The sequence below is a fragment of the Nelumbo lutea genome, chromosome 4 (assembly GCF_056320005.1).
Source record: "Nelumbo lutea isolate HS-2025 chromosome 4, American lotus-T2T, whole genome shotgun sequence".
Taxonomy (NCBI): Eukaryota; Viridiplantae; Streptophyta; class Magnoliopsida; order Proteales; family Nelumbonaceae; genus Nelumbo; species Nelumbo lutea.
The window spans coordinates 52,357,086-52,379,232 of record NC_142687.1 but is presented as its reverse complement, the minus strand read 5'-3'; the positions used below and the strand labels follow the sequence as shown (position 1 = coordinate 52,379,232).

At 46.0% G+C, this 22,147-nt stretch overlaps 46 non-coding genes and 1 pseudogene across 46 annotated transcripts; all 47 read left to right on the top strand.

Moving 5' to 3' along the window:
• Positions 1-39: 39 nt before the first annotated feature.
• Positions 40-158, top strand: LOC148858894 (5S ribosomal RNA). Its single transcript, XR_016097062.1, has one exon. It is a non-coding gene; the product is annotated as a 5S ribosomal RNA (ribosomal RNA).
• A 359-nt stretch (positions 159-517) lies between these two features.
• LOC148858893 (5S ribosomal RNA) lies at positions 518-636 on the top strand. The gene has a single exon (XR_016095908.1). It is a non-coding gene; the product is annotated as a 5S ribosomal RNA (ribosomal RNA).
• A 358-nt stretch (positions 637-994) lies between these two features.
• Positions 995-1,113, top strand: LOC148858892 (5S ribosomal RNA). The gene has a single exon (XR_016096997.1). It is a non-coding gene; the product is annotated as a 5S ribosomal RNA (ribosomal RNA).
• A 359-nt stretch (positions 1,114-1,472) lies between these two features.
• On the top strand, positions 1,473-1,591 carry LOC148858891 (5S ribosomal RNA). Its single transcript, XR_016096810.1, has one exon. It is a non-coding gene; the product is annotated as a 5S ribosomal RNA (ribosomal RNA).
• A 359-nt stretch (positions 1,592-1,950) lies between these two features.
• LOC148858890 (5S ribosomal RNA) lies at positions 1,951-2,069 on the top strand. Its single transcript, XR_016096809.1, has one exon. It is a non-coding gene; the product is annotated as a 5S ribosomal RNA (ribosomal RNA).
• Positions 2,070-2,428: 359 nt separating this feature from the next.
• Positions 2,429-2,547, top strand: LOC148858889 (5S ribosomal RNA). The gene has a single exon (XR_016096444.1). It is a non-coding gene; the product is annotated as a 5S ribosomal RNA (ribosomal RNA).
• Positions 2,548-2,906: 359 nt separating this feature from the next.
• LOC148858888 (5S ribosomal RNA) lies at positions 2,907-3,025 on the top strand. Its single transcript, XR_016096324.1, has one exon. It is a non-coding gene; the product is annotated as a 5S ribosomal RNA (ribosomal RNA).
• A 358-nt stretch (positions 3,026-3,383) lies between these two features.
• Positions 3,384-3,502, top strand: LOC148858887 (5S ribosomal RNA). The gene has a single exon (XR_016096311.1). It is a non-coding gene; the product is annotated as a 5S ribosomal RNA (ribosomal RNA).
• A 359-nt stretch (positions 3,503-3,861) lies between these two features.
• Positions 3,862-3,980, top strand: LOC148858886 (5S ribosomal RNA). Its single transcript, XR_016097051.1, has one exon. It is a non-coding gene; the product is annotated as a 5S ribosomal RNA (ribosomal RNA).
• Positions 3,981-4,339: 359 nt separating this feature from the next.
• On the top strand, positions 4,340-4,458 carry LOC148858885 (5S ribosomal RNA). Its single transcript, XR_016095907.1, has one exon. It is a non-coding gene; the product is annotated as a 5S ribosomal RNA (ribosomal RNA).
• Positions 4,459-4,816: 358 nt separating this feature from the next.
• On the top strand, positions 4,817-4,935 carry LOC148858884 (5S ribosomal RNA). The gene has a single exon (XR_016096996.1). It is a non-coding gene; the product is annotated as a 5S ribosomal RNA (ribosomal RNA).
• A 359-nt stretch (positions 4,936-5,294) lies between these two features.
• LOC148858883 (5S ribosomal RNA) lies at positions 5,295-5,413 on the top strand. The gene has a single exon (XR_016096808.1). It is a non-coding gene; the product is annotated as a 5S ribosomal RNA (ribosomal RNA).
• A 359-nt stretch (positions 5,414-5,772) lies between these two features.
• Positions 5,773-5,891, top strand: LOC148858882 (5S ribosomal RNA). Its single transcript, XR_016096807.1, has one exon. It is a non-coding gene; the product is annotated as a 5S ribosomal RNA (ribosomal RNA).
• A 359-nt stretch (positions 5,892-6,250) lies between these two features.
• On the top strand, positions 6,251-6,369 carry LOC148858881 (5S ribosomal RNA). The gene has a single exon (XR_016096442.1). It is a non-coding gene; the product is annotated as a 5S ribosomal RNA (ribosomal RNA).
• A 358-nt stretch (positions 6,370-6,727) lies between these two features.
• LOC148858880 (5S ribosomal RNA) lies at positions 6,728-6,846 on the top strand. The gene has a single exon (XR_016096485.1). It is a non-coding gene; the product is annotated as a 5S ribosomal RNA (ribosomal RNA).
• A 359-nt stretch (positions 6,847-7,205) lies between these two features.
• LOC148858879 (5S ribosomal RNA) lies at positions 7,206-7,324 on the top strand. The gene has a single exon (XR_016097040.1). It is a non-coding gene; the product is annotated as a 5S ribosomal RNA (ribosomal RNA).
• A 359-nt stretch (positions 7,325-7,683) lies between these two features.
• LOC148858878 (5S ribosomal RNA) lies at positions 7,684-7,802 on the top strand. The gene has a single exon (XR_016096964.1). It is a non-coding gene; the product is annotated as a 5S ribosomal RNA (ribosomal RNA).
• Positions 7,803-8,160: 358 nt separating this feature from the next.
• On the top strand, positions 8,161-8,279 carry LOC148858877 (5S ribosomal RNA). The gene has a single exon (XR_016096670.1). It is a non-coding gene; the product is annotated as a 5S ribosomal RNA (ribosomal RNA).
• A 359-nt stretch (positions 8,280-8,638) lies between these two features.
• LOC148858876 (5S ribosomal RNA) lies at positions 8,639-8,757 on the top strand. The gene has a single exon (XR_016097029.1). It is a non-coding gene; the product is annotated as a 5S ribosomal RNA (ribosomal RNA).
• Positions 8,758-9,115: 358 nt separating this feature from the next.
• On the top strand, positions 9,116-9,234 carry LOC148858875 (5S ribosomal RNA). The gene has a single exon (XR_016096310.1). It is a non-coding gene; the product is annotated as a 5S ribosomal RNA (ribosomal RNA).
• Positions 9,235-9,593: 359 nt separating this feature from the next.
• Positions 9,594-9,712, top strand: LOC148858874 (5S ribosomal RNA). Its single transcript, XR_016097869.1, has one exon. It is a non-coding gene; the product is annotated as a 5S ribosomal RNA (ribosomal RNA).
• Positions 9,713-10,070: 358 nt separating this feature from the next.
• LOC148858873 (5S ribosomal RNA) lies at positions 10,071-10,186 on the top strand. The gene has a single exon (XR_016097228.1). It is a non-coding gene; the product is annotated as a 5S ribosomal RNA (ribosomal RNA).
• Positions 10,187-10,545: 359 nt separating this feature from the next.
• On the top strand, positions 10,546-10,664 carry LOC148858872 (5S ribosomal RNA). Its single transcript, XR_016097018.1, has one exon. It is a non-coding gene; the product is annotated as a 5S ribosomal RNA (ribosomal RNA).
• Positions 10,665-11,023: 359 nt separating this feature from the next.
• LOC148858871 (5S ribosomal RNA) lies at positions 11,024-11,142 on the top strand. Its single transcript, XR_016097006.1, has one exon. It is a non-coding gene; the product is annotated as a 5S ribosomal RNA (ribosomal RNA).
• Positions 11,143-11,500: 358 nt separating this feature from the next.
• Positions 11,501-11,619, top strand: LOC148858870 (5S ribosomal RNA). Its single transcript, XR_016097439.1, has one exon. It is a non-coding gene; the product is annotated as a 5S ribosomal RNA (ribosomal RNA).
• Positions 11,620-11,978: 359 nt separating this feature from the next.
• Positions 11,979-12,097, top strand: LOC148858869 (5S ribosomal RNA). Its single transcript, XR_016096995.1, has one exon. It is a non-coding gene; the product is annotated as a 5S ribosomal RNA (ribosomal RNA).
• Positions 12,098-12,456: 359 nt separating this feature from the next.
• On the top strand, positions 12,457-12,575 carry LOC148858868 (5S ribosomal RNA). The gene has a single exon (XR_016096984.1). It is a non-coding gene; the product is annotated as a 5S ribosomal RNA (ribosomal RNA).
• A 358-nt stretch (positions 12,576-12,933) lies between these two features.
• Positions 12,934-13,052, top strand: LOC148858867 (5S ribosomal RNA). The gene has a single exon (XR_016097233.1). It is a non-coding gene; the product is annotated as a 5S ribosomal RNA (ribosomal RNA).
• A 359-nt stretch (positions 13,053-13,411) lies between these two features.
• Positions 13,412-13,530, top strand: LOC148858866 (5S ribosomal RNA). Its single transcript, XR_016096581.1, has one exon. It is a non-coding gene; the product is annotated as a 5S ribosomal RNA (ribosomal RNA).
• Positions 13,531-13,888: 358 nt separating this feature from the next.
• On the top strand, positions 13,889-14,007 carry LOC148858865 (5S ribosomal RNA). The gene has a single exon (XR_016096323.1). It is a non-coding gene; the product is annotated as a 5S ribosomal RNA (ribosomal RNA).
• Positions 14,008-14,365: 358 nt separating this feature from the next.
• Positions 14,366-14,484, top strand: LOC148858864 (5S ribosomal RNA). Its single transcript, XR_016096309.1, has one exon. It is a non-coding gene; the product is annotated as a 5S ribosomal RNA (ribosomal RNA).
• Positions 14,485-14,843: 359 nt separating this feature from the next.
• Positions 14,844-14,962, top strand: LOC148858863 (5S ribosomal RNA). Its single transcript, XR_016096973.1, has one exon. It is a non-coding gene; the product is annotated as a 5S ribosomal RNA (ribosomal RNA).
• A 359-nt stretch (positions 14,963-15,321) lies between these two features.
• Positions 15,322-15,440, top strand: LOC148858862 (5S ribosomal RNA). The gene has a single exon (XR_016096962.1). It is a non-coding gene; the product is annotated as a 5S ribosomal RNA (ribosomal RNA).
• A 358-nt stretch (positions 15,441-15,798) lies between these two features.
• LOC148858861 (5S ribosomal RNA) lies at positions 15,799-15,917 on the top strand. Its single transcript, XR_016096994.1, has one exon. It is a non-coding gene; the product is annotated as a 5S ribosomal RNA (ribosomal RNA).
• A 359-nt stretch (positions 15,918-16,276) lies between these two features.
• Positions 16,277-16,395, top strand: LOC148858860 (5S ribosomal RNA). The gene has a single exon (XR_016096806.1). It is a non-coding gene; the product is annotated as a 5S ribosomal RNA (ribosomal RNA).
• Positions 16,396-16,754: 359 nt separating this feature from the next.
• Positions 16,755-16,873, top strand: LOC148858859 (5S ribosomal RNA). The gene has a single exon (XR_016096805.1). It is a non-coding gene; the product is annotated as a 5S ribosomal RNA (ribosomal RNA).
• A 359-nt stretch (positions 16,874-17,232) lies between these two features.
• On the top strand, positions 17,233-17,351 carry LOC148858858 (5S ribosomal RNA). The gene has a single exon (XR_016096951.1). It is a non-coding gene; the product is annotated as a 5S ribosomal RNA (ribosomal RNA).
• Positions 17,352-17,709: 358 nt separating this feature from the next.
• LOC148858857 (5S ribosomal RNA) lies at positions 17,710-17,828 on the top strand. Its single transcript, XR_016096308.1, has one exon. It is a non-coding gene; the product is annotated as a 5S ribosomal RNA (ribosomal RNA).
• A 359-nt stretch (positions 17,829-18,187) lies between these two features.
• On the top strand, positions 18,188-18,306 carry LOC148858856 (5S ribosomal RNA; annotated as a pseudogene).
• Positions 18,307-18,664: 358 nt separating this feature from the next.
• On the top strand, positions 18,665-18,780 carry LOC148858855 (5S ribosomal RNA). The gene has a single exon (XR_016097227.1). It is a non-coding gene; the product is annotated as a 5S ribosomal RNA (ribosomal RNA).
• Positions 18,781-19,139: 359 nt separating this feature from the next.
• Positions 19,140-19,258, top strand: LOC148858854 (5S ribosomal RNA). Its single transcript, XR_016096940.1, has one exon. It is a non-coding gene; the product is annotated as a 5S ribosomal RNA (ribosomal RNA).
• Positions 19,259-19,617: 359 nt separating this feature from the next.
• LOC148858853 (5S ribosomal RNA) lies at positions 19,618-19,736 on the top strand. The gene has a single exon (XR_016096928.1). It is a non-coding gene; the product is annotated as a 5S ribosomal RNA (ribosomal RNA).
• Positions 19,737-20,095: 359 nt separating this feature from the next.
• On the top strand, positions 20,096-20,214 carry LOC148858852 (5S ribosomal RNA). The gene has a single exon (XR_016096917.1). It is a non-coding gene; the product is annotated as a 5S ribosomal RNA (ribosomal RNA).
• A 359-nt stretch (positions 20,215-20,573) lies between these two features.
• Positions 20,574-20,692, top strand: LOC148858851 (5S ribosomal RNA). Its single transcript, XR_016096905.1, has one exon. It is a non-coding gene; the product is annotated as a 5S ribosomal RNA (ribosomal RNA).
• Positions 20,693-21,050: 358 nt separating this feature from the next.
• Positions 21,051-21,169, top strand: LOC148858850 (5S ribosomal RNA). The gene has a single exon (XR_016097128.1). It is a non-coding gene; the product is annotated as a 5S ribosomal RNA (ribosomal RNA).
• Positions 21,170-21,528: 359 nt separating this feature from the next.
• LOC148858849 (5S ribosomal RNA) lies at positions 21,529-21,647 on the top strand. The gene has a single exon (XR_016096893.1). It is a non-coding gene; the product is annotated as a 5S ribosomal RNA (ribosomal RNA).
• Positions 21,648-22,005: 358 nt separating this feature from the next.
• On the top strand, positions 22,006-22,124 carry LOC148858848 (5S ribosomal RNA). The gene has a single exon (XR_016096307.1). It is a non-coding gene; the product is annotated as a 5S ribosomal RNA (ribosomal RNA).
• The last annotated feature ends 23 nt before the right edge of the window (positions 22,125-22,147 follow it).

Below are 22,147 nucleotides of genomic sequence, written 5' to 3'. Positions count from 1 at the left end.
TAGTGAGTGCATAAAGATTAAAGCGAACAAGAAGCAAACGGGTGCGATCATACCAGCACTAATGCACCGGATCCCATCAGAACTCCGAAGTTAAGCGTGCTTGGGCGAGAGTAGTACTAGGATGGGTGACCTCCTGGGAAGTCCTCGTGTTGCACCCCAATTTTATTAATATTTTATATTTGATATACTATTGGCAAATTCCATATGTCGTTTCGGCGAGACAACTGGAAACAACGTGCCGGATACTCGGACCATTTGCGGAACGACCGTCATTACTGAATGGGAACGGTGCAAAACCGGTCTTTTGGCATTCATAGTGCATTGTGGGCCCCACGATATTACTACATTTATCCGGGGCAGCGACAGATCTAGAAAGGAATAACTCCGCTCACCTGAGAGCTTGTGCACGGTTACCAAGGGAGGAAAGTTGCATACACCGTTTTTTCAAGTCTGAAAGAATTAATGGAGGGGAGCAAGATAGTGAGTGCATAAAGATTAAAGCGAACAAGTATCAAACGGGTGCGATCATACCAGCACTAATGCACTGGATCCCATCAGAACTCCGAAGTTAAGCGTGCTTGGGCGAGAGTAGTACTAGGATGGGTGACCTCCTGGGAAGTCCTCGTGTTGCACCCCAATTTTATTAATATTTTATTTTTGATATACTATTTGCAAATTCCATATGTCGTTTCGGCGAGACAACAGGAAACAACGTGCCGGATACTCGGACCATTTGCGGAACGACTGTCATTACCGAATGGGAACGGTGCAAAACCGGGCTTTTGGCATTCGTCGTGCATTGTGGGCCCCACGATATTACTACATTTATCCGGGGATGCGGCAGATCTAAAAAGGAATAACTCCGCTCACCTGGGAGCTTGTGCACTGTAACCAAGGGAGGAAAGTTGTATACACCGTTTTTTCAACTCTGAAAGAATTAACGGAGGGGAGCAAGATAATGAGTGCATAAAGATTAAAGCGAACAAAAGCAAATAGGTGCGATCATACTAGTACTAATGCACCGGATCCCATCAGAACTCCGAAGTTAAGCGTGCTTGGGCGAGAGTAGTACTAGGATGGGTGACCTCCTGGGAAGTCCTCGTGTTGCACCCCAATTTTATTAATATTTTATTTTTGATATACTATTTGCAAATTCCATATGTCGTTTCGGCGAGACAACAGGAAACAACGTGCCGGATACTCGGACCATTTGCGGAACGACTGTCATTACTGAATGGGAACGGTGCAAAACCGGGCTTTTGGCATTCGTCGTGCATTGTGGGCCCCACGATATTACTACATTTATCCGGGGATGCGGCAGATCTGGAAAGGAATAACTCCGCTCACCTGGGAGCTTGTGCACGGTAACCCAGGGAGGAAAGTTGTATACACCGTTTTTTCAAGTCTGAAAGAATTAACGGAGGGGAGCAAGATAATGAGTGCATATAGATTAAAGTTAACAAGAACCAAACGGGTGCGATCATACTAGCACTAATGCATCGGATCCCATTAGAACTCCGAAGTTAAGCGTGCTTGGGCGAGAGTAGTACTAGGATGGGTGACCTCCTGGGAAGTCCTCGTGTTGCACCCCAATTTTATTAATATTTTATTTTTGATATACTATTTGCAAATTCTATATGTCGTTTCGGCGAGACAACAGTAAACAACGTGCCGGATACTCGGACCATTTGCGGAACGACTGTCATTACTGAATGGGAACGGTGCAAAACCGGGCTTTTGGCATTCGTCGTGCATTGTGGGCCCCACGATATTACTACATTTATCCGGGGATGCGGCAGATCTGGAAAGGAATAACTCCGCTCACCTGGGAGCTTGTGCACGGTAACCCAGGGAGGAAAGTTGTATACACCGTTTTTTCAAGTCTGAAAGAATTGACGGAGGGGAGCAAGATAATGAGTGCATAAAGATTAAAGCTAACAAGAACCAAACGGGTGCGATCATACTAGCACTAATGCATCGGATCCCATTAGAACTCCGAAGTTAAGCGTGCTTGGGCGAGAGTAGTACTAGGATGGGTGACCTCCTGGGAAGTCCTCGTGTTGCACCCCAATTTTATTAATATTTTATTTTTGATATACTATTTGCAAATTCTATATGTCGTTTCGGCGAGACAACAGTAAACAACGTGCCGGATACTCGGACCATTTGCGGCACGACCGTCATTACTGAATGGGAACGGTGCAAAACTGGTCTTTTGGCATTCGTAGTGCATTGTGGGCCCCACGATATTACTACATTTATCCGGGGCAGCTACAGATGTAGAAAGGAATAACTCCGGTCACCTGGGAGCTTGTGCACGGTTACCAAGGGAGGAAAGTTGCATACACCGTTTTTTCAAGTCTGAAAGAATTAATGGAGGGGAACAAGATAGTGAGTGCATAAAGATTAAAGCGAACAAGAAGCAAACGGGTGCGATCATACCAGCACTAATGCACCGGATCCAATCAGAACTCCGAAGTTAAGCGTGCTTGGGCGAGAGTAGTACTAGGATGGGTGACCTCCTGGGAAGTCCTCGTGTTGCACCCCAATTTTATTAATATTTTATATTTGATATACTATTTGCAAATTCTATATGTCGTTTCGGCGAGACAACAGTAAACAACGTGCCGGATACTCGGACCATTTGCGGCACGACCGTCATTACTGAATGGGAACGGTGCAAAACTGGTCTTTTGGCATTCGTAGTGCATTGTGGGCCCCACGATATTACTACATTTATCCGGGGCAGCTACAGATGTAGAAAGGAATAACTCCGGTCACCTGGGAGCTTGTGCACGGTTACCAAGGGAGGAAAGTTGCATACACCGTTTTTTCAAGTCTGAAAGAATTAATGGAGGGGAGCAAGATAGTGAGTGCATAAAGATTAAAGCGAACAAGAAGCAAACGGGTGCGATCATACCAGCACTAATGCACCGGATCCCATCAGAACTCCGAAATTAAGCGTGCTTGGGCGAGAGTAGTACTAGGATGGGTGACCTCCTGGGAAGTCCTCGTGTTGCACCCCAATTTTATTAATATTTTATATTTGATATACTATTGGCAAATTCCATATGTCGTTTCGGCGAGACAACAGGAAACAACGTGCCGGATACTCGGACCATTTGGGGAACGACCGTCATTACTGAATGGGAACGGTGCAAAACAGGGCGTTTGGCATTCGTCGTGCATAGTGGGCCCCACGATATTACTACATTTATCCGGGGATGCGGCAGATCTAGAAAGGAATAACTCCGCTCACCTGGGAGCTTGTGCACGGTAACCAAGGGAGGAAAGTTGTATACACCGTTTTTTCAAGTCTGAAAGAATTAACGGAGGGGAGCAAGATAATGAGTGCATAAAGATTAAAGCGAACAAAAGCAAACGGGTGCGATCATACTAGTACTAATGCACCGGATCCCATCAGAACTCCGAAGTTAAGCGTGCTTGGGCGAGAGTAGTACTAGGATGGGTGACCTCCTGGGAAGTCCTCGTGTTGCACCCCAATTTTATTAATATTTTATATTTGATATACTATTGGCAAATTCCATATGTCGTTTCGGCGAGACAACTGGAAACAACGTGCCGGATACTCGGACCATTTGCGGCACGACCGTCATTACTGAATGGGAACGGTGCAAAACCGGTCTTTTGGCATTCATAGTGCATTGTGGGCCCCACGAAATTACTACATTTATCCGGGGCAGCGACAGATCTAGAAAGGAATAACTCCGCTCACCTGGGATCTTGTGCACGGTTACCAAGGGAGGAAAGTTGCATACACCGGTTTTTCAAATCTGAAAGAATTAATGGAGGGGAGCAAGATAGTGAGTGCATAAAGATTAAAGCGAACAAGAAGCAAACGGGTGCGATCATACCAGCACTAATGCACCGGATCCCATCAGAACTCCGAAGTTAAGCGTGCTTGGGCGAGAGTAGTACTAGGATGGGTGACCTCCTGGGAAGTCCTCGTGTTGCACCCCAATTTTATTAATATTTTATATTTGATATACTATTGGCAAATTCCATATGTCGTTTCGGCGAGACAACTGGAAACAACGTGCCGGATACTCGGACCATTTGCGGAACGACCGTCATTACTGAATGGGAACGGTGCAAAACCGGTCTTTTGGCATTCATAGTGCATTGTGGGCCCCACGATATTACTACATTTATCCGGGGCAGCGACAGATCTAGAAAGGAATAACTCCGCTCACCTGAGAGCTTGTGCACGGTTACCAAGGGAGGAAAGTTGCATACACCGTTTTTTCAAGTCTGAAAGAATTAATGGAGGGGAGCAAGATAGTGAGTGCATAAAGATTAAAGCGAACAAGTATCAAACGGGTGCGATCATACCAGCACTAATGCACTGGATCCCATCAGAACTCCGAAGTTAAGCGTGCTTGGGCGAGAGTAGTACTAGGATGGGTGACCTCCTGGGAAGTCCTCGTGTTGCACCCCAATTTTATTAATATTTTATTTTTGATATACTATTTGCAAATTCCATATGTCGTTTCGGCGAGACAACAGGAAACAACGTGCCGGATACTCGGACCATTTGCGGAACGACTGTCATTACCGAATGGGAACGGTGCAAAACCGGGCTTTTGGCATTCGTCGTGCATTGTGGGCCCCACGATATTACTACATTTATCCGGGGATGCGGCAGATCTAAAAAGGAATAACTCCGCTCACCTGGGAGCTTGTGCACTGTAACCAAGGGAGGAAAGTTGTATACACCGTTTTTTCAACTCTGAAAGAATTAACGGAGGGGAGCAAGATAATGAGTGCATAAAGATTAAAGCGAACAAAAGCAAATAGGTGCGATCATACTAGTACTAATGCACCGGATCCCATCAGAACTCCGAAGTTAAGCGTGCTTGGGCGAGAGTAGTACTAGGATGGGTGACCTCCTGGGAAGTCCTCGTGTTGCACCCCAATTTTATTAATATTTTATTTTTGATATACTATTTGCAAATTCCATATGTCGTTTCGGCGAGACAACAGGAAACAACGTGCCGGATACTCGGACCATTTGCGGAACGACTGTCATTACTGAATGGGAACGGTGCAAAACCGGGCTTTTGGCATTCGTCGTGCATTGTGGGCCCCACGATATTACTACATTTATCCGGGGATGCGGCAGATCTGGAAAGGAATAACTCCGCTCACCTGGGAGCTTGTGCACGGTAACCCAGGGAGGAAAGTTGTATACACCGTTTTTTCAAGTCTGAAAGAATTAACGGAGGGGAGCAAGATAATGAGTGCATATAGATTAAAGTTAACAAGAACCAAACGGGTGCGATCATACTAGCACTAATGCATCGGATCCCATTAGAACTCCGAAGTTAAGCGTGCTTGGGCGAGAGTAGTACTAGGATGGGTGACCTCCTGGGAAGTCCTCGTGTTGCACCCCAATTTTATTAATATTTTATTTTTGATATACTATTTGCAAATTCTATATGTCGTTTCGGCGAGACAACAGTAAACAACGTGCCGGATACTCGGACCATTTGCGGAACGACTGTCATTACTGAATGGGAACGGTGCAAAACCGGGCTTTTGGCATTCGTCGTGCATTGTGGGCCCCACGATATTACTACATTTATCCGGGGATGCGGCAGATCTGGAAAGGAATAACTCCGCTCACCTGGGAGCTTGTGCACGGTAACCCAGGGAGGAAAGTTGTATACACCGTTTTTTCAAGTCTGAAAGAATTGACGGAGGGGAGCAAGATAATGAGTGCATAAAGATTAAAGCTAACAAGAACCAAACGGGTGCGATCATACTAGCACTAATGCATCGGATCCCATTAGAACTCCGAAGTTAAGCGTGCTTGGGCGAGAGTAGTACTAGGATGGGTGACCTCCTGGGAAGTCCTCGTGTTGCACCCCAATTTTATTAATATTTTATTTTTGATATACTATTTGCAAATTCTATATGTCGTTTCGGCGAGACAACAGTAAACAACGTGCCGGATACTCGGACCATTTGCGGCACGACCGTCATTACTGAATGGGAACGGTGCAAAACTGGTCTTTTGGCATTCGTAGTGCATTGTGGGCCCCACGATATTACTACATTTATCCGGGGCAGCTACAGATGTAGAAAGGAATAACTCCGGTCACCTGGGAGCTTGTGCACGGTTACCAAGGGAGGAAAGTTGCATACACCGTTTTTTCAAGTCTGAAAGAATTAATGGAGGGGAACAAGATAGTGAGTGCATAAAGATTAAAGCGAACAAGAAGCAAACGGGTGCGATCATACCAGCACTAATGCACCGGATCCAATCAGAACTCCGAAGTTAAGCGTGCTTGGGCGAGAGTAGTACTAGGATGGGTGACCTCCTGGGAAGTCCTCGTGTTGCACCCCAATTTTATTAATATTTTATATTTGATATACTATTGGCAAATTCCATATGTCGTTTCGGCGAGACAACAGGAAACAACGTGCCGGATACTCGGACCATTTGGGGAACGACCGTCATTACTGAATGGGAACGGTGCAAAACAGGGCGTTTGGCATTCGTCGTGCATAGTGGGCCCCACGATATTACTACATTTATCCGGGGATGCGGCAGATCTAGAAAGGAATAACTCCGCTCACCTGGGAGCTTGTGCACGGTAACCAAGGGAGGAAAGTTGTATACACCGTTTTTTCAAGTCTGAAAGAATTAACGGAGGGGAGCAAGATAATGAGTGCATAAAGATTAAAGCGAACAAAAGCAAACGGGTGCGATCATACTAGTACTAATGCACCGGATCCCATCAGAACTCCGAAGTTAAGCGTGCTTGGGCGAGATTAGTACTAGGATGGGTGACCTCCTGGGAAGTCCTCGTGTTGCACCCCAATTTTAGTAATATTTTATTTTTGATATACTATTTGCAAATTCCATAGGACGTTTCGGCGAGACAACAGGAAACAACGTGCCGGATACTCGGACCATTTGCGGCACGACCGTCATTACTGAATGGGAACGGTGCAAAACCGGTCTTTTGGCATTCATAGTGCATTGTGGGCCCCACGATATTACTACATTTATCCGGGGCAGCGACAGATCTAGAAAGGAATAACTCCGCTCACCTGGGAGCTTGTGCACGGTTACCAAGGGAGGAAAGTTGCATACACCGTTTTTTCAAGTCTGAAAGAATTAATGGAGGGGAGCAAGATAGTGAGTGCATAAAGATTAAAGCGAACAAGAAGCAAACGGGTGCGATCATACCAGCACTAATGCACCGGATCCCATCAGAACTCCGAAGTTAAGCGTGCTTGGGCGAGAGTAGTACTAGGATGGGTGACCTCCTGGGAAGTCCTCGTGTTGCACCCCAATTTTATTAATATTTTATATTTGATATACTATTGGCAAATTCCATATGTCGTTTCGGCGAGACAACTGGAAACAACGTGCCGGATACTCGGACCATTTGCGGCACGACCGTCATTACTGAATGGGAACGGTGCTAAACCGGTCTTTTGGCATTCATAGTGCATTGTGGGCCCCACGATATTACTACATTTACCCTGGGCAGCGACAGATCTAGAAAGGAATAACTCCGCTCACCTGGGATCTTGTGCACGGTTACCAAGGGAGGAAAGTTGCATACACCGGTTTTTCAAATCTGAAAGAATTAATGGAGGGGAGCAAGATAGTGAGTGCATAAAGATTAAAGCGAACAAGAAGCAAACGGGTGCGATCATACCACCTCTAATGCACCGGATCCCATCAGAACTCCGAAGTTAAGCGTGCTTGGGCGAGAGTAGTACTAGGATGGGTGACCTCCTGGGAAGTCCTCGTGTTGCACCCCAATTTTATTAATATTTTATTTTTGATATACTATTGGCAAATTCCATATGTCGTTTCGGCGAGACAACAGGAAACAATGTGCCGGATACTCGGACCATTTGCGGAACGACTGTCATTACTGAATGGGAACGGTGCAAAACCGGGCTTTTGGCATTCGTCGTGCATTGTGGGCCCCGTGATATTACTACATTTATCCGAGGATGCGGCAGATCTAGAAAGGAATAACTCCGCTCACCTGAAGCTTGTGCACGGTAACCAAGGGAGGAAAGTTGCATACACCGTTTTTTCAAGTCTGAAAGAATTAATGGAGGGGAGCAAGATAGTGAGTGCATAAAGATTAAAGCGAACAAGAAGAAAACGGGTGCGATCATACCAGCACTAATGCACCGGATCCCATCAGAACTCCGAAGTTAAGCGTGCTTGGGCGAGAGTAGTACTAGGATGGGTGACCTCCTGGGAAGTCCTCGTGTTGCTCCACAATTTTATTAATATTTTATTTTTGATATACTATTTGCAAATTCCATATGTCGTTTCGGCGAGAAAACTGGAAACAACGTGCAGGATACTCGGACCATTTGCGGCACGACCGTCATTACTGAATGGGAACGGTGCAAAACCGGTCTTTTGGCATTCATAGTGCATTGTGGGCCCCACGATATAACTACATTTATCCGGGGCAGCGACAGATCTAGAAAGGAATAACTCCGCTCACCTGGGAGCTTGTGCACGGTTACCAAGGGAGGAAAGTTGCATACACCGTTTTTTCAAGTCTGAAAGAATTAATGGAGGGGAGCAAGATAGTGAGTGCATAAAGATTAAAGCGAACAAGTATCAAACGGGTGCGATCATACCAGCACTAATGCACCGGATCCCATCAGAACTCCGAAGTTAAGCGTGCTTGGGCGAGAGTAGTACTAGGATGGGTGACCTCCTGGGAAGTCCTCGTGTTGCACCCCAATTTTATTAATATTTTATTTTTGATATACTATTTGCAAATTCCATATGTCGTTTCGGCGAGACAACAGGAAACAACGTGCCGGATACTCGGACCATTTGCGGAACGACTGTGATTACCGAATGGGAACGGTGCAAAACCGGGCTTTTGGCATTCGTCGTGCATTGTGGGCCCCACGATATTACTACATTTATCCGGGGATGCGGCAGATCTAGAAAGGAATAACTCCGCTCACCTGGGAGCTTGTGCACGGTAACCAAGGGAGGAAAGTTGTATACACCGTTTTTTCAAGTCTGAAAGAATTAACGGAGGGGAGCAAGATAATGAGTGCATAAAGATTAAAGCGAACAAAAGCAAACGGGTGCGATCATACTAGTACTAATGCACCGGATCCCATCAGAACTCCGAAGTTAAGCGTGCTTGGGCGAGAGTAGTACTAGGATGGGTGACCTCCTGGGAAGTCCTCGTGTTGCACCCCAATTTTATTAATATTTTATTTTTGATATACAATTTGCAAATTCCATATGTCGTTTCGGCGAGACAACAGGAAACAACGTGCCGGATACTCGGACCATTTGCGGAACGACTGTCATTACTGAATGGGAACGGTGCAAAACCGGGCTTTTGGCATTCGTCGTGCATTGTGGGCCCCACGATATTACTACATTTATCCGGGGATGCGGCAGATCTGGAAAGGAATAACTCCGCTCACCTGGGAGCTTGTGCACGGTAACCCAGGGAGGAAAGTTGTATACACCGTTTTTTCAAGTCTGAAAGAATTAATGGAGGGGAGCAAGATAGTGAGTGCATAAAGATTAAAGCGAACAAGAAGAAAACCGGTGCGATCATACCAGCACTAATGCACCGGATCCCATCAGAACTCCGAAGTTAAGCGTGCTTGGGCGAGAGTAGTACTAGGATGGGTGACCTCCTGGGACGTCCTCGTGTTGCAACCCAATTTTATTAATATTTTATTTTTGATATACTATTTGCAAATTCCATATGTCGTTTCGGCGAGACAACTAGAAACAACGTGCCGGATACTCGGACCATTTGCGGCACGACCGTCATTACTGAATGGGAACGGTGCAAAACCTTTCTTTTGGCATTCGTCGTGCATTGTGGGCCCCGCGATATTACTACATTTATCCGGGGTAGCGACAGATCTAGAAAGGACTAACTCCGCTCACCTGGGAGCTTGTGCACGGTTACCAAGGGAGGAAAGTTGCATACACCGTTTTTCAAGTCTAATAGAATTAATGGAGGGGAGCAAGATAGTGAGTGCATAAAGATTAAAGCGAACAAGAAGCAAACGGGTGCGATCATACCAGCACTAATGCACCGGATCCCATCAGAACTCCGAAGTTAAGCGTGCTTGGGCGAGAGTAGTACTAGGATGGGTGACCTGGGAAGTCCTCGTGTTGCACCCCAATTTTATTAATATTTTATTTTTGATATATTATATGCAAATTCCATATGTCGTTTCGGCGAGATAACAGGAAACAACGTGCCGGATACTCGGACCATTTGGGGAACGACCGTCATTACTGAATGGGAACGGTGCAAAACAGGGCGTTTGGCATTCGTCGTGCATTGTGGGCCCCATGATATTACAACATTTATCCGGGGATGCGGCAGATCTACAAAGGAATAACTCCGCTCACCTGGGAGCTTGTGCACGGTTACCAAGGGAGGAAAGTTGCATACACCGTTTTTTCAAATCTGAAAGGATTAATGGAGGGGAGCAAAACAGTGAGTGGATAAAGATTTCTGCGAACAAGATGCAAACGGGTGCGATCATACCAGCACTAATGCACCGGATCCCATCAGAACTCCGAAGTTAAGCGTGCTTGGGCGAGAGTAGTACTAGGATGGGTGACCTCCTGGGAAGTCCTCGTGTTGCACCCCAATTTTATTAATATTTTATTTTTGATATACTATTGGCAAATTCCATATGTCGTTTCGGCGAGACAACTGGAAACAACGTGCCGGATACTCGGACCATTTGCGGCACGACCGTCATTACTGAATGGGAACGGTGCAAAACTGGTCTTTTGGCATTCGTAGTGCATTGTGGGCCCCACGATATTACTACATTTATCCGGGGCAGCGACAGATGTAGAAAGGAATAACTCCGGTCACCTGAGAGCTTGTGCACGGTTACCAAGGGAGGAAAGTTGCATACACCGTTTTTTCAAGTCTGAAAGAATTAATGGAGGGGAGCAAGATAGTGAGTGCATAAAGATTAAAGCGAACAAGAAGCAAATGGGTGCGATCATACCAGCACTAATGCACCGGATCCCATCAGAACTCCGAAGTTAAGCGTGCTTGGGCGAGAGTAGTACTAGGATGGGTGACCTCCTGGGAAGTCCTCGTGTTGCACCCCAATTTTATTAATATTTTATATTTGATATACTATTGGCAAATTCCATATGTCGTTTCGGCGAGACAACAGGAAACAACGTGCCGGATACTCGGACCATTTGGGGAACGACCGTCATTACTGAATGGGAACGGTGCAAAACAGGGCGTTTGGCATTCGTCGTGCATTGTGGGCCCCACGAAATTACTACATTTATCCGGGGATGCGGCAGATCTAGAAAGGAATAACTCCGCTCACCTGGGAGCTTGTGCACGGTAACCAAGGGAGGAAAGTTGTATACACCGTTTTTTCAAGTCTGAAAGAATTAACGGAGGGGAGCAAGATAATGAGTGCATAAAGATTAAAGCGAACAAAAGCAAACGGGTGCGATCATACTAGTACTAATGCACCGGATCCCATCAGAACTCCGAAGTTAAGCGTGCTTGGGCGAGAGTAGCACTAGGATGGGTGACCTCCTGGGAAGTCCTCGTGTTGCACCCCAATTTTAGTAATATTTTATTTTTGATATACTATTTGCAAATTCCATATGTCGTTTCGGCGAGACAATAGGAAACAACGTGCCGGATACTCGGACCATTTGCGGCACGACCGTCATTACTGAATGGGAACGGTGCAAAACCGGTCTTTTGGCATTCATAGTGCATTGTGGGCCCCACGATATTACTACATTTATCCGGGGCAGCGACAGATCTAGAAAGGAATAACTCCGCTCACCTGGGAGCTTGTGCACGGTTACCAAGGGAGGAAAGTTGCATACACCGTTTTTTCAAATCTGAAAGAATTAATGGAGGGGAGCAAGATAGTGAGTGCATAAAGATTAAAGCGAACAAGAAGCAAACGGGTGCGATCATACCAGCACTAATGCACCGGATCCCATCAGAACTCCGAAGTTAAGCGTGCTTGGGCGAGAGTAGTACTAGGATGGGTGACCTCCTGGGAAGTCCTCGTGTTGCACCCCAATTTTATTAATATTTTATATTTGATATACTATTGGCAAATTCCATATGTCGTTTCGGCGAGACAACTGGAAACAACGTGCCGAATACTCGGACCATTTGCGGCACGACCGTCATTACTGAATGGGAACGGTGCAAAACCGGTCTTTTGGCATTCATAGTGCATTGTGGGCCCCACGATATTACTACATTTACCCGGGGCAGCGACAGATCTAGAAAGGAATAACTCCGCTCACCTGGGATCTTGTGCACGGTTACCAAGGGAGGAAAGTTGCATACACCGGTTTTTCAAATCTGAAAGAATTAATGGAGGGGAGCAAGATAGTGAGTGCATAAAGATTAAAGCGAACAAGAAGCAAACGGGTGCGATCATACCAGCACTAATGCACCGGATCCCATCAGAACTCCGAAGTTAAGCGTGCTTGGGCGAGAGTAGTACTAGGATGGGTGACCTCCTGGGAAGTCCTCGTGTTGCACCCCAATTTTATTAATATTTTATTTTTGATATACTATTGGCAAATTCCATATGTCGTTTCGGCGAGACAACAGGAAACAATGTGTCGGATACTCGGACCATTTGCGGAACGACTGTCATTACTGAATGGGAACGGTGCAAAACCGGGCTTTTGGCATTCGTCGTGCATTGTGGGCCCCGTGATATTACTACATTTATCCGAGGATGCGGCAGATCTAGAAAGGAATAACTCCGCTCACCTGAAGCTTGTGCACGGTAACCAAGGGAGGAAAGTTGCATACACCGTTTTTTCAAGTCTGAAAGAATTAATGGAGGGGAGCAAGATAGTGAGTGCATAAAGATTAAAGCGAACAAGAAGAAAACCGGTGCGATCATACCAGCACTAATGCACCGGATCCCATCAGAACTCCGAAGTTAAGCGTGCTTGGGCGAGAGTAGTACTAGGATGGGTGACCTCCTGGGAAGTCCTCATGTTGCACCCCAATTTTATTAATATTTTATTTTTGATATACTATTTGCAAATTCCATAGGACGTTTCGGCGAGACAACAGGAAACAACGTGCCGGATACTCGGACCATTTGCGGCACGACCGTCATTACTGAATGGGAACGGTGCAAAACCGGTCTTTTGGCATTCGTCGTGCATTGTGGGCCCCACGATATTACTTCATTTATCCGGGGATGCGGCAGATCTAGAAAGGAATAACTCCGCTCACCTGGGAGCTTGTGCACGGTAACCAAGGGAGGAAAATTGTATACACCGTTTTTTCAAGTCTGAAAGAATTAACGGAGGGGAGAAAGATAATGAGTGCATAAAGATTAAAGCGAACAAGAAGCAAACGGGTGCGATCATATTAGCACTAATGCACCGGATCCCATCAGAACTCCGAAGTTAAGCGTGCTTTGGCGAGGGTAGTACTAGGATGGGTGACCTCCTGGGAAGTCCTCGTGTTGCACCCCAATTTTATTAATATTTTATTTTTGATATACTATTTGCAAATTCCATATGTCGTTTCGGCGAGACAACAGGAAACAACGTGCCGGATACTCGGACCATTTGCGGAACGACTGTCATTACCGAATGGGAACGGTGCAAAACCGGGCTTTTGGCATTCGTCGTGCATTGTGGGCCCCACGATATTACTTCATTTATCCGGGGATGCGGCAGATCTAGAAAGGAATAACTCCGCTCACCTGGGAGCTTGTGCACGGTAACCAAGGGAGGAAAGTTGTATACACCGTTTTTTCAAGTCTGAAAGAATTAACGGAGGGGAGCAAGATAATGAGTGCATAAAGATTAAAGCGAACAAAAGCAAACGGGTGCGATCATACCAGCACTAATGCACCGGATCCCATCAGAACTCCGAAATTAAGCGTGCTTGGGCGAGAGTAGTACTAGGATGGGTGACCTCCTGGGAAGTCCTCGTGTTGCACCCCAATTTTATTAATATTTTATATTTGATATACTATTGGCAAATTCCATATGTCGTTTCGGCGAGACAACAGGAAACAACGTGCCGGATACTCGGACCATTTGGGGAACGACCGTCATTACTGAATGGGAACGGTGCAAAACAGGGCGTTTGGCATTCGTCGTGCATAGTGGGCCCCACGATATTACTACATTTATCCGGGGATGCGGCAGATCTAGAAAGGAATAACTCCGCTCACCTGGGAGCTTGTGCACGGTAACCAAGGGAGGAAAGTTGTATACACCGTTTTTTCAAGTCTGAAAGAATTAACGGAGGGGAGCAAGATAATGAGTGCATAAAGATTAAAGCGAACAAAAGCAAACGGGTGCGATCATACTAGTACTAATGCACCGGATCCCATCAGAACTCCGAAGTTAAGCGTGCTTGGGCGAGAGTAGTACTAGGATGGGTGACCTCCTGGGAAGTCCTCGTGTTGCACCCCAATTTTATTAATATTTTATATTTGATATACTATTGGCAAATTCCATATGTCGTTTCGGCGAGACAACTGGAAACAACGTGCCGGATACTCGGACCATTTGCGGCACGACCGTCATTACTGAATGGGAACGGTGCAAAACCGGTCTTTTGGCATTCATAGTGCATTGTGGGCCCCACGATATTACTACATTTATCCGGGGCAGCGACAGATCTAGAAAGGAATAACTCCGCTCACCTGGGATCTTGTGCACGGTTACCAAGGGAGGAAAGTTGCATACACCGGTTTTTCAAATCTGAAAGAATTAATGGAGGGGAGCAAGATAGTGAGTGCATAAAGATTAAAGCGAACAAGAAGCAAACGGGTGCGATCATACCAGCACTAATGCACCGGATCCCATCAGAACTCCGAAGTTAAGCGTGCTTGGGCGAGAGTAGTACTAGGATGGGTGACCTCCTGGGAAGTCCTCGTGTTGCACCCCAATTTTATTAATATTTTATATTTGATATACTATTGGCAAATTCCATATGTCGTTTCGGCGAGACAACTGGAAACAACGTGCCGGATACTCGGACCATTTGCGGAACGACCGTCATTACTGAATGGGAACGGTGCAAAACCGGTCTTTTGGCATTCATAGTGCATTGTGGGCCCCACGATATTACTACATTTATCCGGGGCAGCGACAGATCTAGAAAGGAATAACTCCGCTCACCTGAGAGCTTGTGCACGGTTACCAAGGGAGGAAAGTTGCATACACCGTTTTTTCAAGTCTGAAAGAATTAATGGAGGGGAGCAAGATAGTGAGTGCATAAAGATTAAAGCGAACAAGTATCAAACGGGTGCGATCATACCAGCACTAATGCACCGGATCCCATCAGAACTCCGAAGTTAAGCGTGCTTGGGCGAGAGTAGTACTAGGATGGGTGACCTCCTGGGAAGTCCTCGTGTTGCACCCCAATTTTATTAATATTTTATTTTTGATATACTATTTGCAAATTCCATATGTCGTTTCGGCGAGACAACAGGAAACAACGTGCCGGATACTCGGACCATTTGCGGAACGACTGTCATTACCGAATGGGAACGGTGCAAAACCGGGCTTTTGGCATTCGTCGTGCATTGTGGGCCCCACGATATTACTACATTTATCCGGGGATGCGGCAGATCTAAAAAGGAATAACTCCGCTCACCTGGGAGCTTGTGCACTGTAACCAAGGGAGGAAAGTTGTATACACCGTTTTTTCAAGTCTGAAAGAATTAACGGAGGGGAGCAAGATAATGAGTGCATAAAGATTAAAGCGAACAAAAGCAAATAGGTGCGATCATACTAGTACTAATGCACCGGATCCCATCAGAACTCCGAAGTTAAGCGTGCTTGGGCGAGAGTAGTACTAGGATGGGTGACCTCCTGGGAAGTCCTCGTGTTGCACCCCAATTTTATTAATATTTTATTTTTGATATACTATTTGCAAATTCCATATGTCGTTTCGGCGAGACAACAGGAAACAACGTGCCGGATACTCGGACCATTTGCGGAACGACTGTCATTACTGAATGGGAACGGTGCAAAACCGGGCTTTTGGCATTCGTCGTGCATTGTGGGCCCCACGATATTACTACATTTATCCGGGGATGCGGCAGATCTGGAAAGGAATAACTCCGCTCACCTGGGAGCTTGTGCACGGTAACCCAGGGAGGAAAGTTGTATACACCGTTTTTTCAAGTCTGAAAGAATTAACGGAGGGGAGCAAGATAATGAGTGCATAAAGATTAAAGTTAACAAGAACCAAACGGGTGCGATCATACTAGCACTAATGCATCGGATCCCATTAGAACTCCGAAGTTAAGCGTGCTTGGGCGAGAGTAGTACTAGGATGGGTGACCTCCTGGGAAGTCCTCGTGTTGCACCCCAATTTTATTAATATTTTATTTTTGATATACTATTTGCAAATTCTATATGTCGTTTCGGCGAGACAACAGTAAACAACGTGCCGGATACTCGGACCATTTGCGGAACGACTGTCATTACTGAATGGGAACGGTGCAAAACCGGGCTTTTGGCATTCGTCGTGCATTGTGGGCCCCACGATATTACTACATTTATCCGGGGATGCGGCAGATCTGGAAAGGAATAACTCCGCTCACCTGGGAGCTTGTGCACGGTAACCCAGGGAGGAAAGTTGTATACACCGTTTTTTCAAGTCTGAAAGAATTGACGGAGGGGAGCAAGATAATGAGTGCATAAAGATTAAAGCTAACAAGAACCAAACGGGTGCGATCATACTAGCACTAATGCATCGGATCCCATTAGAACTCCGAAGTTAAGCGTGCTTGGGCGAGAGTAGTACTAGGATGGGTGACCTCCTGGGAAGTCCTCGTGTTGCACCCCAATTTTATTAATATTTTATTTTTGATATACTATTTGCAAATTCTATATGTCGTTTCGGCGAGACAACAGTAAACAACGTGCCGGATACTCGGACCATTTGCGGCACGACCGTCATTACTGAATGGGAACGGTGCAAAACTGGTCTTTTGGCATTCGTAGTGCATTGTGGGCCCCACGATATTACTACATTTATCCGGGGCAGCTACAGATGTAGAAAGGAATAACTCCGGTCACCTGGGAGCTTGTGCACGGTTACCAAGGGAGGAAAGTTGCATACACCGTTTTTTCAAGTCTGAAAGAATTAATGGAGGGGAGCAAGATAGTGAGTGCATAAAGATTAAAGCGAACAAGTATCAAACGGGTGCGATCATACCAGCACTAATGCACCGGATCCCATCAGAACTCCGAAGTTAAGCGTGCTTGGGCGAGAGTAGTACTAGGATGGGTGACCTCCTGGGAAGTCCTCGTGTTGCACCCCAATTTTATTAATATTTTATTTTTGATATACTATTTGCAAATTCCATATGTCGTTTCGGCGAGACAACAGGAAACAACGTGCCGGATACTCGGACCATTTGCGGAACGACTGTCATTACCGAATGGGAACGGTGCAAAACCGGGCTTTTGGCATTCGTCGTGCATTGTGGGCCCCACGATATTACTACATTTATCCGGGGATGCGGCAGATCTAGAAAGGAATAACTCCGCTCACCTGGGAGCTTGTGCACGGTAACCAAGGGAGGAAAGTTGTATACACCGTTTTTTCAAGTCTGAAAGAATTAACGGAGGGGAGCAAGATAATGAGTGCATAAAGATTAAAGCGAACAAAAGCAAACGGGTGCGATCATACTAGTACTAATGCACCGGATCCCATCAGAACTCCGAAGTTAAGCGTGCTTGGGCGAGAGTAGTACTAGGATGGGTGACCTCCTGGGAAGTCCTCGTGTTGCACCCCAATTTTATTAATATTTTATTTTTGATATACTATTTGCAAATTCCATATGTCGTTTCGGCGAGACAACAGGAAACAACGTGCCGGATACTCGGACCATTTGCGGAACGACTGTCATTACTGAATGGGAACGGTGCAAAACCGGGCTTTTGGCATTCGTCGTGCATTGTGGGCCCCACGATATTACTACATTTATCCGGGGATGCGGCAGATCTGGAAAGGAATAACTCCGCTCACCTGGGAGCTTGTGCACGGTAACCCAGGGAGGAAAGTTGTATACACCGTTTTTTCAAGTCTGAAAGAATTAATGGAGGGGAGCAAGATAGTGAGTGCATAAAGATTAAAGCGAACAAGAAGAAAACCGGTGCGATCATACCAGCACTAATGCACCGGATCCCATCAGAACTCCGGAGTTAAGCGTGCTTGGGCGAGAGTAGTACTAGGATGGGTGACCTCCTGGGACGTCCTCGTGTTGCAACCCAATTTTATTAATATTTTATTTTTGATATACTATTTGCAAATTCCATATGTCGTTTCGGCGAGACAACTAGAAACAACGTGCCGGATACTCGGACCATTTGCGGCACGACCGTCATTACTGAATGGGAACGGTGCAAAACCTTTCTTTTGGCATTCGTCGTGCATTGTGGGCCCCGCGATATTACTACATTTATCCGGGGTAGCGACAGATCTAGAAAGGACTAACTCCGCTCACCTGGGAGCTTGTGCACGGTTACCAAGGGAGGAAAGTTGCATACACCGTTTTTCAAGTCTAATAGAATTAATGGAGGGGAGCAAGATAGTGAGTGCATAAAGATTAAAGCGAACAAGAAGCAAACGGGTGCGATCATACCAGCACTAATGCACCGGATCCCATCAGAACTCCGAAGTTAAGCGTGCTTGGGCGAGAGTAGTACTAGGATGGGTGACCTGGGAAGTCCTCGTGTTGCACCCCAATTTTATTAATATTTTATTTTTGATATACTATATGCAAATTCCATATGTCGTTTCGGCGAGATAACAGGAAACAACGTGCCGGATACTCGGACCATTTGGGGAACGACCGTCATTACTGAATGGGAACGGTGCAAAACAGGGCGTTTGGCATTCGTCGTGCATTGTGGGCCCCATGATATTACAACATTTATCCGGGGATGCGGCAGATCTACAAAGGAATAACTCCGCTCACCTGGGAGCTTGTGCACGGTTACCAAGGGAGGAAAGTTGCATACACCGTTTTTTCAAATCTGAAAGGATTAATGGAGGGGAGCAAAACAGTGAGTGGATAAAGATTTCTGCGAACAAGATGCAAACGGGTGCGATCATACCAGCACTAATGCACCGGATCCCATCAGAACTCCGAAGTTAAGCGTGCTTGGGCGAGAGTAGTACTAGGATGGGTGACCTCCTGGGAAGTCCTCGTGTTGCACCCCAATTTTATTAATATTTTATTTTTGATATACTATTGGCAAATTCCATATGTCGTTTCGGCGAGACAACTGGAAACAACGTGCCGGATACTCGGACCATTTGCGGCACGACCGTCATTACTGAATGGGAACGGTGCAAAACTGGTCTTTTGGCATTCGTAGTGCATTGTGGGCCCCACGATATTACTACATTTATCCGGGGCAGCGACAGATGTAGAAAGGAATAACTCCGGTCACCTGAGAGCTTGTGCACGGTTACCAAGGGAGGAAAGTTGCATACACCGTTTTTTCAAGTCTGAAAGAATTAATGGAGGGGAGCAAGATAGTGAGTGCATAAAGATTAAAGCGAACAAGAAGCAAATGGGTGCGATCATACCAGCACTAATGCACCGGATCCCATCAGAACTCCGAAGTTAAGCGTGCTTGGGCGAGAGTAGTACTAGGATGGGTGACCTCCTGGGAAGTCCTCGTGTTGCACCCCAATTTTATTAATATTTTATATTTGATATACTATTGGCAAATTCCATATGTCGTTTCGGCGAGACAACAGGAAACAACGTGCCGGATACTCGGACCATTTGGGGAACGACCGTCATTACTGAATGGGAACGGTGCAAAACAGGGCGTTTGGCATTCGTCCTGCATTGTGGGCCCCACGAAATTACTACATTTATCCGGGGATGCGGCAGATCTAGAAAGGAATAACTCCGCTCACCTGGGAGCTTGTGCACGGTAACCAAGGGAGGAAAGTTGTATACACCGTTTTTTCAAGTCTGAAAGAATTAACGGAGGGGAGCAAGATAGTGAGTGCATAAAGATTAAAGCGAACAAGAAGCAAACGGGTGCGATCATACCAGCACTAATGCACCGGATCCCATCAGAACTCCGAAGTTAAGCGTGCTTGGGCGAGAGTAGTACTAGGATGGGTGACCTCCTGGGAAGTCCTCGTGTTGCACCCCAATTTTATTAATATTTTATATTTGATATACTATTGGCAAATTCCATATGTCGTTTCGGCGAGACAACTGGAAACAACGTGCCGAATACTCGGACCATTTGCGGCACGACCGTCATTACTGAATGGGAACGGTGCAAAACCGGTCTTTTGGCATTCATAGTGCATTGTGGGCCCCACGATATTACTACATTTACCCGGGGCAGCGACAGATCTAGAAAGGAATAACTCCGCTCACCTGGGATCTTGTGCACGGTTACCAAGGGAGGAAAGTTGCATACACCGGTTTTTCAAATCTGAAAGAATTAATGGAGGGGAGCAAGATAGTGAGTGCATAAAGATTAAAGCGAACAAGAAGCAAACGGGTGCGATCATACCAGCACTAATGCACCGGATCCCATCAGAACTCCGAAGTTAAGCGTGCTTGGGCGAGAGTAGTACTAGGATGGGTGACCTCCTGGGAAGTCCTCGTGTTGCACCCCAATTTTATTAATATTTTATTTTTGATATACTATTGGCAAATTCCATATGTCGTTTCGGCGAGACAACAGGAAACAATGTGTCGGATACTCGGACCATTTGCGGAACGACTGTCATTACTGAATGGGAACGGTGCAAAACCGGGCTTTTGGCATTCGTCGTGCATTGTGGGCCCCGTGATATTACTACATTTATCCGAGGATGCGGCAGATCTAGAAAGGAATAACTCCGCTCACCTGAAGCTTGTGCACGGTAACCAAGGGAGGAAAGTTGCATACACCGTTTTTTCAAGTCTGAAAGAATTAATGGAGGGGAGCAAGATAGTGAGTGCATAAAGATTAAAGCGAACAAGAAGAAAACGGGTGCGATCATACCAGCACTAATGCACCGGATCCCATCAGAACTCCGAAGTTAAGCGTGCTTGGGCGAGAGTAGTACTAGGATGGGTGACCTCCTGGGAAGTCCTCATGTTGCACCACAATTTTATTAATATTTTATTTTTGATATACTATTTGCAAATTCCATATGTCGTTTCGGCGAGAAAACTGGAAACAACGTGCAGGATACTCGGACCATTTGCGGCACGACCGTCATTACTGAATGGGAACGGTGCAAAACCGGTCTTTTGGCATTCATAGTGCATTGTGGGCCCCACGATATTACTACATTTATCCGGGGCAGCGACAGATCTAGAAAGGAATAACTCCGCTCACCTGGGAGCTTGTGCACGGTTACCAAGGGAGGAAAGTTGCATACACCGTTTTTTCAAGTCTGAAAGAATTAATGGAGGGGAGCAAGATAGTGAGTGCATAAAGATTAAAGCGAACAAGTATCAAACGGGTGCGATCATACCAGCACTAATGCACCGGATCCCATCAGAACTCCGAAGTTAAGCGTGCTTGGGCGAGAGTAGTACTAGGATGGGTGACCTCCTGGGAAGTCCTCGTGTTGCACCCCAATTTTATTAATATTTTATTTTTGATATACTATTTGCAAATTCCATATGTCGTTTCGGCGAGACAACAGGAAACAACGTGCCGGATACTCGGACCATTTGCGGAACGACTGTCATTACCGAATGGGAACGGTGCAAAACCGGGCTTTTGGCATTCGTCGTGCATTGTGGGCCCCACGATATTACTACATTTATCCGGGGATGCGGCAGATCTAGAAAGGAATAACTCCGCTCACCTGGGAGCTTGTGCACGGTAACCAAGGGAGGAAAGTTGTATACACCGTTTTTTCAAGTCTGAAAGAATTAACGGAGGGGAGCAAGATAATGAGTGCATAAAGATTAAAGCGAACAAAAGCAAACGGGTGCGATCATACTAGTACTAATGCACCGGATCCCATCAGAACTCCGAAGTTAAGCGTGCTTGGGCGAGAGTAGTACTAGGATGGGTGACCTCCTGGGAAGTCCTCGTGTTGCACCCCAATTTTATTAATATTTTATTTTT